Genomic DNA, 14,278 nt, shown 5'->3' with positions numbered 1-14,278 from the left:
ATTCATTCGCGGGCTAAATTCCATATTACCTGAGTTCTTAAAACGTCACATCACCTTATATGTGGACGATATTCTGATAGCAGAAGCCTCATGGGAACAACATAATCGCATCCTCAACAGCGTGTTACATATTTTTGCAGAATATGGAATTACAGTTAACTTGGAAATGTCTGAATTCGGTAGGAGAAAAGTGAAGTTTTTGGGACATATTATTTCTTCTGAAGGCATCCAGCCAGATCCTGAAAAGTTAGAAGCAATCAGAGCCATTCCAGTTCCATCCACAAAAAAAACAAGTCCGCAGTTTTCTAGGTCTCGTAAATTTTTACCGTCGTTTTCTGAATATGCAAATTCTAGTTACACCAAAACTTTGTTCTCTCACTGGAAAAAATACTATTTGGAACTGGGACGAACAAGCACAGTTGGAATTCAATTCTTTGAAAGAATCGTTACTTAACGCGCCAATACTAGCTCATCCAGATCTCTCTCAAGATTTTTGCCTTAGCACGGATTCTTCTAAAGTCGGTCTTTGTGCCCATTTATTTCAAGAAGCCACAGAAAATGACATTACTGTACAGAAAACCATTGCTTTTGCTAGCCGAGTGCTAACAAAATCTGAAAAAAATTATTCCGTTACTGAATTAGAAGCTTTAGCTATTGTTTGGGCATTTAACAAATTCCGTTTCTTTCTTTATGGTAAGCACGTAAAAGTATACTGTGACCATCGTGCATTACAATTTCTTATGTCTTCAAAATTAAATCATGACAGGTTAAAACGTTGGGCATTGTTTCTGCAAGAATTCCGCTTCACAATAGTCTACATTCCCGGCAAGAAGAACATTATTGCGGACGCACTGTCACGCTCACCGGCTGGGCTTGAGAAAAGTAACACAGAAAGCAACCTCGAGAGAAATTTCAGTATTCTTTACATTCAGAAAGTCGCCTTTGAAAACTTCATCACCACATCTTTAAAGGACATTGCTCATGAACAAGATAAAGATCCGATTTGGAAAGACATCAAAAGTAAATGACATGAAAAGACACACACACAGATTCGGCATTATTATCTGGTTAGAAACAACATACTGTTCAAACGATGCACTGTTGATGACAAGCTATGGGTACTTTGCATTCCAGACGATTTTGTTAATAAGCTCATTTGGTACATTCATTTCAGCTATGCACATTTTGGTCCACGAAAATGTTATCATATTCTTCGAACGACTTGTTATTTTAACAATATGGAAAAGAGAATTCGAAGAGTCTTGTCTATTTGTAAACTTTGTCAAAAGGCGAAACCATCTACTGTCTCTCATCGTGCTCCATTGTTTCCTATCATTCCTTCTAAATTAAAAGAATTTGTTGCTGTTGATCTCTTGGGACCGCTTGTCAGAACATCTAATGGATTTTCGTACGTTCTAGTCGCTGTTGAACTTACTTCAAAATTTGTTTCTTTCACTCCGTTACGTAAAGCCACTGGACGGTCTGTATCCAACGCCTTTGTTAGAAATTTCTTACGTGAAGTTGGACACGTTAGTAAAGTAATTTCAGAAAACGGACCGCAATTCAGATCTGCTGTTTGGTCACGCATGCTTCGTAACCATAAAATCAAATCTGTTTTTATTTCGTTATACTCACCACATTGTAACCCGTCTGAACGGATTATGAAAGAAATCAATAAGCTTTGCAGACTTTATTGTCACAGAAAGCATCAGCATTGGGACAGATATTTACACTTATTTCAAAACGTGCTGAATTAAATGCCTCATGACTCCACTGCTTTACCACCTGTTCTTGCACTGAAGAATAAAGAACCACCAAACAGAATCAGAGAGCTTGTACCTTTTCCGAATACACGTAAACTTCGACACAAAGACATAATTGATTTGGCTATTAAAAATATAAATTCTGCTGCAGACAAAAGGAAAAATATACACGGTAAAGCAAATGCAAAGAAATTGTATATTGGTCAGAAAGTTCTCATTAAAGCTCATCCATTGTCACATAAGAAGAAACACTTGAGTAACAAATACTTTCTAGTTTACAATGGACCTTACAGAATCCGACGTATACCACATGATAATTGTGTTGAAGTTGAAACTCTGCGTACTAGGAAGAGTAAAGGTTTACACCACATTTCAAATGTAAAACCGTTTATTGAAAGATAACCTGCTGGTTTGTGAAAAAGGTTGTTGGAATCGTACTTTAAGAGTTATGAAATGTATGTAAATGCATGAATGTATTACAATGCCGACGAAAATGTTTTGGATTTTGTAACGCAAATTCTCAACCTGTGAAAATATTTTTATATGTGACTGTCACTGTAAAGGAAACTGATGTCGTAAATTTTTCAGTAAGAAAGGTAAGTGACCACCTGCACGTAGTGCGTCGTGGGCACCCAGCTGCGCGACAGGCGCCTGGAAGAAAAAGCCATTAGTGTGTGCCTGTCAGAGGCACAGGTGGAGAAAAAAAAAAGAGGCCATTATCCTCGCTATTGACATTCCTTTGTAGAAAGCATCGTAAATACGACACCCTCAAACTTGAAAACATGATTACACTGTAGAGTTCTTAATTTATGATATTTACTGAAATGAAATGATGAGAAATGTTTCATGTCTATTGTCTTGCTAGCTGGAAGATTGTTTACTGCATTACGAAATGCCTTATGGCTAGCGAATGACGTTTCACGCCTTGCTTTGCCTATTTTGCTTAATATCTAGTTTCTTGTTACAACGCAGCATTGTTTAAATTAAAATTTAATACATGTAGTAATATAACTACTTTCTGTCTACAGACCCAGTAAAGAATCATATTATGATGTACTTCCATAGAAAAGAGAGCGCAAATAGACATTTCCCTTCACAGGACTTACAAAAATAATTTTTTTACAATTTGGTAACTTATCTGCTAGCGTATGTTCTAGTGATGTATCACTCTAGTGTTAAGGTGTGACATAGGTATTACACATTTTTACTGTAATATTTTCTCTGCTTCAGCTTTGTCATGTTTAGGTATAAGTTATTACATTTGTTGCTGCTTGCTTTGCTTACTTGCATTTTTTTTTTGTCATTGCTGTTTGTATTTATTGTTTTGTGCTGCTGCATTGCCTCGTCCCTTAGTTTAGCATATGAGCTCAGTAGCTTTAAGTTAGCTTAAGAGGGGGTAGACTATATAAGAAACTAACTATGATGAATTGGAAGAAAAGCATTGAGAAGCTATAAGGAAATGGTTTGGCCAAAAAAGTAGTATACAGTGGAGAAAAACTATTTTTGAAAGAGGATGTGAACAGAATACAGAAAGCAGTTTTAGATAGGACTTTTTGGGAATAATGATGAACTAAGGGAGATCTCTATGCAAAATACTGCAGTAAAACAAACCCTGTCCTTTCCTTTCGTATTATCCCTCTATGTGTTTATGTACCCTTGTGTATTTGTCTTTTCCTGTCTTTATGTGTTTAGCTAATAAGATTTATGTTGTAGAATTTTTCAAATACTATGTTATTTTCTTTGTAAATATGTTCAGACATTATTTATTGTGTTTTGTTTTAATGCTCATGTGTGAAGTTGATGTTTCAAAAGTTATTCTGATCTTTTATGTATGTACTTATGTCGTAATTTTTGTAACACTGATGTATTTGCTATTTCGATTCTTTGTAAAGCCTATACTACAGCAAATGTTATCTGTATTGTTATGTCATTTAAAGATGTATTTTGTACCTTTGTTATTGCATTCTTATGTTATGTAGTTGTAATTGACACCAGTTCATCAAATTAAGTAACTTGTAAATTACATTTCACTGCACACGTTTCTGTTGGTCATAGTATATGGGCAATATGTGAGAAGTAGGGACTGATAGTGTTTGCACGTGTGTTAATAACTCAGTAAGGGACTGGATAACAGTATTGCTGGTTCTAAGGACATTTCAAAAACAATTTTTCTGAGTGCACAAGTGGTGGTTATGGACTTGCTATATTATCCGCAAGACTCTTCAATGGTGATTGTGCACCTGCACAGTCAAACAGATGGCTGCTGGCCATCTCTACAAGGACTACAGTGGGTCTACACCTTTGATGACCCACCAATACCATTATTTCTACAAGGACTGCAATGGGTCTGCACCTCTGGTGGCCCACCAATAGTAATCTCTACCAGGACTACAGTGGGTCTGCTCTGTGATGACCTACCTACCGATAGTCTTCAACGTCGACTGACTCTGTTGTGGCCCATTACCTGTCTGCATGTCAAGAGTCAGCACTGTCTTTCCGTTGGAAGGACAACACTACTTCTTCAAGACTGCATGGAAATCCACTACTTCCATGTGCATTTTCTTTTATTGCTCGGTCTTTGAGAAAAACACTACTATTTTACTGTGATGAATGATCAGGACTGTCTATATGGACTGTGAGAAAATTTTAGCTTTTGACCAACATTGTATCAATAAGTGTGTGCGTTTGATATCTTTGTTATAGTAATTATGAAAAATTTTATCAAATCATTATTGGCCACTGCCCAAAACAATATGTAAAAATTTTTTGTGGGGAGCATGGGGGCTATGTAAGTAGGCTGTTTAGGTTTTTTTATTGGTAACACCGCCGCCACGTAGCGCTCTGTATAAAAATCACTGGCTGTGCCGTGTGCAGTCTGTGGCTGGTTTGCATTGTTGTCTGCCATTGTAGTGTTGGGCAGCGGTAGCTGGATGCTAACAGCACGTAGCGTTGCGCAGTTGGAGGTGAGCCGCCAGCAGTGGTGGACGTGGGTAGAGAGATGGCGGAGTTTTGAAATTTGTAAGAATTGGTGTCATGAACTGCTATATATATTATGACTAGTGAGGTAAATACATTGTTTGTTCTCTATTAAAATCTTTCATTTGCTAACTATGCCTATCAGTAGTTAGTGCCTTCAGTAGTTTGAATCTTTTATTTAGCTGGCAGTAGTGGCGCTCGCTGTATTGCAGTAGCTTGAGTAACGAAGATTTTTGTGAGGTAAGTGATTTGTGAAACGTATAGGTTAATGCTAGTCAGGGCCATTCTTTCGTAGGGATTTTTGGAAGTCAGATTGTGTTGCGCTAAAAATATTGTCAGTCAGTTTAAGCACAGTCTTGTATAAATTTTTCTAAGGGGACGTTTCATAACAGAAAAGGACTTGGAAGAGCAGTTGAATGGAATGGACAGTGTCTTGAAAGGAGGATATAAGATGAACATCAACAAAAGCAAAACGAGGATAATGGAATGTAGTCGAATTAAGTCGGGTGATGCTGAGGGAATTAGATTAGGAAATGAGACACTTAAAGTAGTAAAGGAGTTTTGCTATTTGAGGAGCAAAATAACTGATGATGGTCGAAGTAGAGAGGATATAAAATGTAGACTGGCACTGGCAAGGAAAGCATTTCTGAAGAAGAGAAATTTGTTAACATCGAGTATAGATTTAAGTGTCAGGAAGACATTTCTGAAAGTATTTGTATGGAAGGTAGCCATGTATCGAAGTGAAACGTGGACGATAAATAGTTTGGACAAGAAGAGAATAGAAGCCTTCGAAATGTGGTGCTACAGAAGAATGCTAAAGATTAGATGGGTAGATCACATAACTAATGAGGAACTGTTGTATAGGTTTGGGGAGAAGAGAAGTTTGTGGCACAACTTGACCAGAAGGAGGGATCGGTTGGTAGGACATGTTCTGAGGCATCAAGGGATCAACAATTTAGTATTGGAGGGCAGTGTGGAGGGTAAAAATCGTAGAGGGAGACCAAGAGATGAATACACTAAGCAGATTCAGAAGGATGTAGGTTGCAGTAGGTACTGGGAGATGAAGAAACTTGCACAGGATAGAGTAGCATGGAGAGCTGCATCAAACCAGTCTCTGGACTGAAGACCACAACAACAACAACATCATTATAGATACTTTCTCGTTCAGTACAAGATTCTTGACATCGCTGTGATGCCTCACTTTCCAGGGATGGCAAACTGTTGGTGTCACTTCATAAATTGTTTAATTAAATATTAATAAGCCTCTGAAGCTATCAGTGATCTTAATTAATTTTCAGTATAGCACAATTCGTGATTTTATGTGTGTTGCGCGAGGGAGCGAGAGGTACCAAATAAGCAGTAATGATGCACAAATATAGAAGTATAGTCCATATTTTTTGCTGATTGTAATTGTAATTAATTCAGAAGTTAGTAACTTCAGCCAAGATGCCGTTTTCCGTTGTAAAGGAGCCCACTGAACTAAGTTTGAGCGGCCCTTCTCGCGGGAATACAACAGGAGGCATCAGAGAAGAGGTTCTGGCCGTCAGAAGGATTCAGTGCCCCGCAAGCCAACACAGCCATGTAGCCTGACCAAAACCTTGCAAATAATCACAGTTACATTACGTATGAAAAACAATGCCCTCTGCTCAGGCGCCCATTTTGCTTCGAAACCTGATGTTTCAACTAATTTCCACAATAAAGAGTTCTAGTAGGAGCACCACTTCTTTGCCAACAAGAAATGTTTCCGTGGCTGGTGCTGTTATTCTCCAGACCACATGGTCCTATCGATTAGGTGCCATGTTGTGGCTGTAGAACGAAGAGCTACATGGTTCAAAAATGGTTCAAATGGCTCTGAGCACTATGGGACTTAACATCTGAGGTCATCAGTCCCCTAGAACTTAGAACTACTTAAACCTAACTAACCTAAGGACATCACACAACACCCAGTCATTACGAGTCAGAGAAAATCCCTGACCCCGCCGGGAATCGGACCCGGGAACCCGAGCGTGGGAAGCGAGAACGCTACCGCACGACCACGATCTGCGGACGGAGAAACGGCCAATGATCTTTGTTGCTCACTAGTTGCTACTATCAGATCTACCGCAAAGGTAATCTGAAACTTCCTACTGCTATCTGCCGTCAGTATCTCTCGCTGCCCTTATTTGCATGTTCGGTATTTTTTTTTTTTTTTGTTCGTTTTATTGCCTCTGACTGCTGAAGTGTGTGGCTTTACTCAACTGACGGAGCGTTATTACTGCACCGGTAGAAACGTTCTTGTATAGAGGATCTCTTGCTGCCTAGTTCAGTGTCTTTAGCCTTCGTTCAATCGTGTGAGCTTCCCTGTTAATATATTTGCTGGAGTTTATCAAAATATACATACTTTATTCAGTCTGTAATCGACTGTTACACTTTAAGAGAAAGTAATAATGTGAATGGCACCGAATCGGTAGATGTACATACAGACAAATAAATGATCACAATTTCAGAAAAGTTGGATAATTTGCTCAAGAGAAAGAGCTTCACAAATTAAACGAGTCAATAACGTTTCGGTCCACCTCAGACCCTTATGCAAATAGCTATTAGGCTTGCCATTGATTGATATATATCTTCGTTGTCCTCTCGAGAGACATCCTACTAAATTCTGTCTAATTGGCGTGATAGATCGTCAAAATCTCGAGCTGGTTGGAGGGCACTGCCCATATTGTTGGAAAAGTTCTTAGTTGGGGAGAGATCCAGCTACCTTACTGGCCAAGGTAGTGTTTAGGAAACACAAAGACAAGGAGGAGAAACTCTAGCTGTGTGCGGAATCAGCACCAGCTCCGCATTTAACAGTTGACTATGCCACTATGGCTGCAGTGCATTAGGACATAGATTTTATGAGACAGATCTGATGATGGTCATTAGAGACCGAAACCGGTAATCTGTTAAACAGAAAAGATTGTGACCATAGACGTAATTTAAGGGAACTTATTAAGTAGAGTTGTGCTACGCATTTTCGTCCATGATCGATCAACATACCTGATGTATTCCACCATGACTGTGAATACAAGATCAGATGACGCCTTTTGTAGAAGATGAATTCGATGGTTTAGGCACAGTCAGAGCAGGGAGTGGGCGTCCGTTTCCAAGCCACACAGCTAGGAAAAATGGCTCAAATGGGTCTGAGCACTATGGGACTTAACTTCAGAGGTCAACAGTCCCCTAGAACATAGAACTACTTAAACCTAACTAACCTAAGGACATCACACACATCCATGCCCGAGGGAGGATTCGAACCTGCGACCGTAGCAGCAGCGCGGTTCCAGACTGAAGCGCCTAGAACCACTCGACCACAGTGGCCGCCAGCTAGGAAACCGGTTTCATTCGTGCTCACGACTGGAGTGGTGCCAAAGACCTGTACATACAATGGGGATGTGAGGATATTATGAGGTGCATAATACAGCTTTTCGATCTCTTTTATCACGAGGCCACCCAATACGGAAACAGCAGTCGTGAGGCGAAAAAGACAAACATTTACCAAATAGTAAGAAGTAGCTCTCTAAATTGGCGGCCTCACAGCACTCACAGATTTCATTCGTCATGAGTCAGGAGCGGTCGGAACAGAGTTCAAAGCAAGCTCCCTGCAGGTGACGGCATCAAACACGATAAGGGACTCGGAACGCAGGCAGGATTCCGCGGGGGCAGGAACACAGTGGAGGCCACTAAGGAGCTCGTAAGGACCATGCGGTCGGTGTATCTACCTTCCTGGTAAGCAGGTGCTGTGTCTATCTAAGATCATGTGTGACTGTAAAGGTCGCCCTCCCCTTACATCTGACTAAATGCTGACATAATAATGTTGTTACTTGCGTGCAAACGATAATGTTGTGAAACTTCCTGGCAGATTAAAACTGTGTGCCCGACCGAGACTCGAACTCGGGACCTTTGCCTTTCGCGGGCAAGTGCTCTACCAACTGAGCTACCGAAGCACGACTCACGACCGGTACTCACAGCTTTACTTCTGCCAGTATCCGCCTCCTACCTTCCAAACTTTACAGAAGCTCTTCTGCGAACCATGCAGAACTAGCACTTCTGAAAGAAAGGATCTGCCAGGAAGTTTCATATCAGCGCACACTCCGCTGCAGAGTGGAAATCTCATTCTGGAAACATCCCCTAGGCTGTGGCTAAGCCATGTCTCCGCAATATCCTTTCTTTCAGAAGTGCTAGTTCTGCATGGTTCGCAGAAGAGCTTCTGTAAAGTTTGGAAGGTAGGAGGCGGATACTGGCAGAAGTAAAGCTGTGAGTACCGGTCGTGAGTCGTGCTTCGGTAGCTCAGTTGGTAGAGCACTTGCCCGCGAAAGGCAAAGGTCCCGAGTTCGAGTCTCGGTCGGGCACACAGTTTTAATCTGCCAGGAAGTTTCATATCAGCGCACACTCCGCTGCAGAGTGGAAATCTCATTCTGGAAACATCCCCTAGGCTGTGGCTAAGCCATGTCTCCGCAATATCCTTTCTTTCAGAAGTGCTAGTTCTGCATGGTTCGCAGAAGAGCTTCTGTAAAGTTTGGAAGGTAGGAGGCGGATACTGGCAGAAGTAAAGCTGTGAGTACCGGTCGTGAGTCGTGCTTCGGTAGCTCAGTTGGTAGAGCACTTGCCCGCGAAAGGCAAAGGTCCCGAGTTCGAGTCTCGGTCGGGCACACAGTTTTAATCTGCCAGGAAGTTTCATATCAGCGCACACTCCGCTGCAGAGTGGAAATCTCATTCTGGAAACATCCCCTAGGCTGTGGCTAAGCCATGTCTCCGCAATATCCTTTCTTTCAGAAGTGCTAGTTCTGCATGGTTCGCAGAAGAGCTTCTGTAAAGTTTGGAAGGTAGGAGGCGGATACTGGCAGAAGTAAAGCTGTGAGTACCGGTCGTGAGTCGTGCTTCGGTAGCTCAGTTGGTAGAGCACTTGCCCGCGAAAGGCAAAGGTCCCGAGTTCGAGTCTCGGTCGGGCACACAGTTTTAATCTGCCAGGAAGTTTCATATCAGCGCACACTCCGCTGCAGAGTGGAAATCTCATTCTGGAAACATCCCCTAAGCTGTGGCTAAGCCATGTCTCCGCAATATCCTTTCTTTCAGAAGTGCTAGTTCTGCATGGTTCGCAGAAGAGCTTCTGTAAAGTTTGGAAGGTAGGAGGCGGATACTGGCAGAAGTAAAGCTGTGAGTACCGGTCGTGAGTCGTGCTTCGGTAGCTCAGTTGGTAGAGCACTTGCCCGCGAAAGGCAAAGGTCCCGAGTTCGAGTCTCGGTCGGGCACACAGTTTTAATCTGCCAGGAAGTTTCATATCAGCGCACACTCCGCTGCAGAGTGGAAATCTCATTCTGGATAATGTTGTGTTCCATGGGTGTCAGTTGCTTTCTCCCTGAAAAGGTATTCAATGTAACGAATGACATACTCTTGTACTTGTTAACTGGGAATTGTAGAGTACAGACCGTCTAGAACCGATCGTTGCTGCAGTATAATCTATGAAGACTAGTTAGCTACATGTTCCATAGATCATTTAAACGATCCTTTTGTCGAAAATGATGTGGATAAGCCAGTTTACAGGATATGTGTACATGTGTAGTTTTAACATTAATGAAGACAATATTTATCAGCCTTACTAACGGAGCTATAATCAAAACTATGCAGAGGTCTTATACGTTTAAAAATGAGAATAAATTCAATAGAAAGAAAGGTGAATTTAAATTAGGAAGATTGCGACTGCAATCTCGTCCACCAAAGTTACGTTGCACACTTTCATACCCTCCTTTCATCCGTCCTCGGAGATTCTGCGATGTCGCGTGTAGTCCCACTAGTGGAAGCGGCCAGAATGCATGAAGTCTTTGCTATCTGCGGCGCGCGAGACAATACCTGACGTATTACTCTTCACATTTTCTCGAAAACTTTTGTAAGCGGTCCCGGTTCAATCCTCCATACCTCTGACATACACAATCAGTCTAAATAAAAGTTGTCAGCCTTTTTTAATCCGCAAGACAGGTTAAAATGGTCACTTCTCTTGCATCATTAATAAATGCCCTGTAGGAATCTCACTTCACAAGCTTTCCGCGATCCGACCACTGGAATGGAAAAAGCATGCCGCCGGCGGTTCATACGCAGCGTCCAGTTGCCTCCTAGCAATTTTCGTCGATAATCTTCTACGAAGCGAAACAAAATAATTGGTCCACAAAAACACCACACTTCAGGTTTCCATGGAAAACAAACGTAACACATTGGCTTCAATTAAAAGTCGTCAAGTCGTCTTGTTCACTAAATCCCAAAGTCCTGGTAGCTACTTGTCTCTGGTGTGTTGTATATGAAGTGGCCAATAAGATCAGCTATGAGGGGCGCTCAATAATTAATGTAAGACTTTTTTCTCAAAACAGGTTAGTTTTTTTCAGGATTCCAATATATCATATTATTCCCCATTCTTGTAGCTACAAAATCGTATTTTTCAACGTAATCTCCATTCAATGCAGTGGCCTTACATCGCCTTATCGATAGGGCCTGTATGCTCGCATGATTCCACTCTACTGGTCGACGTCGAACCCAACGTCTTGCTGCATCAATAACTTCCCAATCATCCACGTACTGCTCTTGCTCTTTATGGTCTTGTGTTTGATGGCGAGGAATGCAGTGGGCATACGCCTTTGAGTACCCCAACTTATGGACGAGTGTGTCAGCACTACCAATAGAGACGTCCAGTTGTGCAGCGAGATGTTCGATTGTGATCCGTCAGTCACCTCGAATGAGAGTGTGGCCTCATGGAGAAGAAAAATTAATGGAGTTTCTACATTACCTAAATTCCATTCATAGCAACATTCGGCTCACCATGGAAATAGAGAAAGATGGTTGTTTGCCTTCCTTGGATGTCCTGGTTCGTAGGAAGAATGATCGTTCTCTAGGGCATTCAGTGTATCGGAAGCCCACTCATACTGATTTGTACCTGCAAGTATCGAGTTGCCGTCACCCGTCGCAAACCATGAGTGTGCTTAAAACACTTGTTCATAGAGCTAATACTGTCTCAGATCTAGATAGCTTGCCTCAAGAACTCGCCCATTTAAAGACCGTATTCAGAGCAAATGGGTATTCTACCAGGCAGCTTAACGTGGCATTAACGGTTAAAACTAAGAAGTAGGAAGTGGATAAGGAGGAGAACATGTCGGAACAATCTTAAGCTTTTCTTCCTTTCGTTGGCAACAATTTGCTTAAAATAGCAAGAATCCTCGCAAAATTTCAAGTAAAAGTGGTTTTCCGCCCACCATCGAAGAAAAATGGTTGAAATGGCTCTGAGCACTATGGGACTTAACATCTGAGGTCATCAGTCCCCTAGAACTTAGAACTACTTAAACCTAACTACCCTAAGGACATCACACATATCCATGCCCGAGGCAGGATTCGAACCTGCGACCGTAGGAGTCGCGCGGTTCCGGACTGAAGCGCCTAGAACCGCTCGGTCACCGCGGCCGGCTCCACCATCGAAGATTGCGGACCTAGTGGGATTGGTAAAGGACAATCTGTTACTACAAAAGGCCGGAATTTACAAGATACCATCCCAATGTGGTATGGCTTATATAGGTCAAACCACACGCACCGTGAAAGAACGCTGAACATCAAAATTACACCCGCTTTTTGCAGCCAAGCAAGTCCGCTATTGCTGAACATTGTATTTCCACTTAACATTCAATGGAGTATGAGAAAAAAATTATTTTGTCCACAGCAGCATCTTTCTGGGAATCCATAAAGAATCCCTAGAAAAACGCCTGGCGGAAAATCTGTTGAACCGTGACAGCGGCTACCATCTCGACAGTGCATGGAATCCCATCATATCCACGATTTGCTCAAACCGAAGACGACAGAGTGCGCCGACGGCCGCGGAAAACAGCAACGCAGAGGGCGACTGAGTTTCGCTATTCCACCAAGGGAGGGCGCTGCCGGCGGGCAGTGTGGTCCATCTATCAAGTTGTCGACGCATACGCAGAATGGTTACAGCGCGCTATATATTGCGGAACGGAGGACGTTTTCGCCAGTCTGCGACGGCTCACCTGAAGATGACTGGCAGGTGCCCAGTTGAAATATCGTGCGAGGTATTGAACGACGACCGGTTGCAAGCCCGAAATTTATTTGAACAAGTGTTGTATTACTTCCTGAGCGTTCCTCATACAAAAAGGGAACATATTAATAAACTTCTATTTTTTTCTTGTGCCTTTGTTCCACATCAGCGAAGGGGATGGTGTCGTTTCCCCCACCCCAGGATGGAATATGTGTACCCCAACTCTGTATGTAGTGCTATTCATGTGAAAGTGAGCGACGGGCTGCTAAATATTTGAGAATCGTATAATTGAGACGGGACTTAGGTATAGACGTGGTAATCAGCTAGTGGGATGTGGGAGACCGCCTAAAAACCGCATGCAGGCTGGCCGACACACCGATCGCCTGTGGGACAGATTCAATCTGGGTCCGGCGCACAGCCCCGTCCTTAAGGCAGTACTTTAACACGCACGAATACACAGGCTGGTAAGGTTATTCACAACATGTAACTTAACAATTCAGGTGTAGATAAGTTTGAAGTGTTGTGGGTCCGTCTGTGGTGCTGAGTTACATACAATGAGAGTAATGTTCTCTATATTAACAAATAGCCTTGAAGGCTGATAGGATCATATAGGTCACTGACATTAACGCTTAATGGTGTTGCGGTACTTCAGTGGAGAGGGGACAAACTCTCTTGATCCAGTGGAAAGATATCGTTACTCGTTTGTAATTTGTTGGTTTTATATTGGTGAATGTTCAGTTCATTCGCTGATATCATTTCCTATCAGAGAATATAGTCTCCCACTCAGTGTATGTAGGAGCATATCCCCCTAGATAGGAAACGTGGACATTGAGTGCTACTGAGGCCCGCTCAGTGATGCGCTCCCATCAAAGTATTCACTCTTATGCGGAAAAACACCTCCCTATCTGATTATAAGGTTCCATTTAGTTATGGTGGGCGTTAATTTAGCTGTGCAACGGATAACGCTAACAAGGAAAACAAATGAAGCAATGATGGCAACACTCAGTGAGTCACTCAATGAATATGACCGACAGGTCGACACACATCCCACTTACGTATTCAAAAATCTTCGTACTACCAACTGAATTCTGGGACTGTAAGCAACTTTGGAATGGACGGGCAAAATGGCGGGAAAGGATCTGTTGTGACCACGGCGCAAATAACAAGGATGTCAATCCCACTTTGTTCTGAACAACATGGAGATTTATTCAGCTTGTGAACTCTACATTTTGCATAAAAACAATGTGTCAGAATAATAATCTAAGCAGGCCGTGGTGGCCGAGCGGTTCTAGGCGCTACAGCCTGGAACCACGCGATCGCTACAGTCGCTGTTTCGAATCCTGCCTCAGGCATGGATGTGTGTGATGCCCTTAGGTTAGTTAGGTTTAAGCAGTTCTAAGTTCTTGGGGACTGATGTCCTCAGACGTTAAGTCCCATAGTTCTCAGAGCCATTTAATAATCTAATCTTGGATAAGCCATGGAACTATCGCTA

At 42.2% G+C, this 14,278-nt stretch overlaps 1 protein-coding gene and 5 non-coding genes across 6 annotated transcripts in view; 4 read left to right on the top strand and 2 right to left on the bottom strand.

Moving 5' to 3' along the window:
• Positions 1-14,278, bottom strand: part of LOC126266959 (GTP cyclohydrolase 1) — a 463,436-nt gene that overhangs the window by 284,111 nt on the left and 165,047 nt on the right. The window lies entirely within an intron of this gene.
• Positions 8,631-8,705, bottom strand: Trnas-cga (transfer RNA serine (anticodon CGA)). Its single transcript has one exon. It is a non-coding gene; the product is annotated as a tRNA-Ser (tRNA).
• On the top strand, positions 9,036-9,110 carry Trnas-cga (transfer RNA serine (anticodon CGA)). Its single transcript has one exon. It is a non-coding gene; the product is annotated as a tRNA-Ser (tRNA).
• On the top strand, positions 9,336-9,410 carry Trnas-cga (transfer RNA serine (anticodon CGA)). The gene has a single exon. It is a non-coding gene; the product is annotated as a tRNA-Ser (tRNA).
• Positions 9,636-9,710, top strand: Trnas-cga (transfer RNA serine (anticodon CGA)). Its single transcript has one exon. It is a non-coding gene; the product is annotated as a tRNA-Ser (tRNA).
• Positions 9,936-10,010, top strand: Trnas-cga (transfer RNA serine (anticodon CGA)). Its single transcript has one exon. It is a non-coding gene; the product is annotated as a tRNA-Ser (tRNA).

The sequence above is a fragment of the Schistocerca gregaria genome, chromosome 4 (genome assembly GCF_023897955.1).
Source record: "Schistocerca gregaria isolate iqSchGreg1 chromosome 4, iqSchGreg1.2, whole genome shotgun sequence".
NCBI lineage: Eukaryota > Metazoa > Arthropoda > Insecta > Orthoptera > Acrididae > Schistocerca > Schistocerca gregaria.
This window is presented reverse-complemented; position numbering and strand designations above follow the sequence as displayed.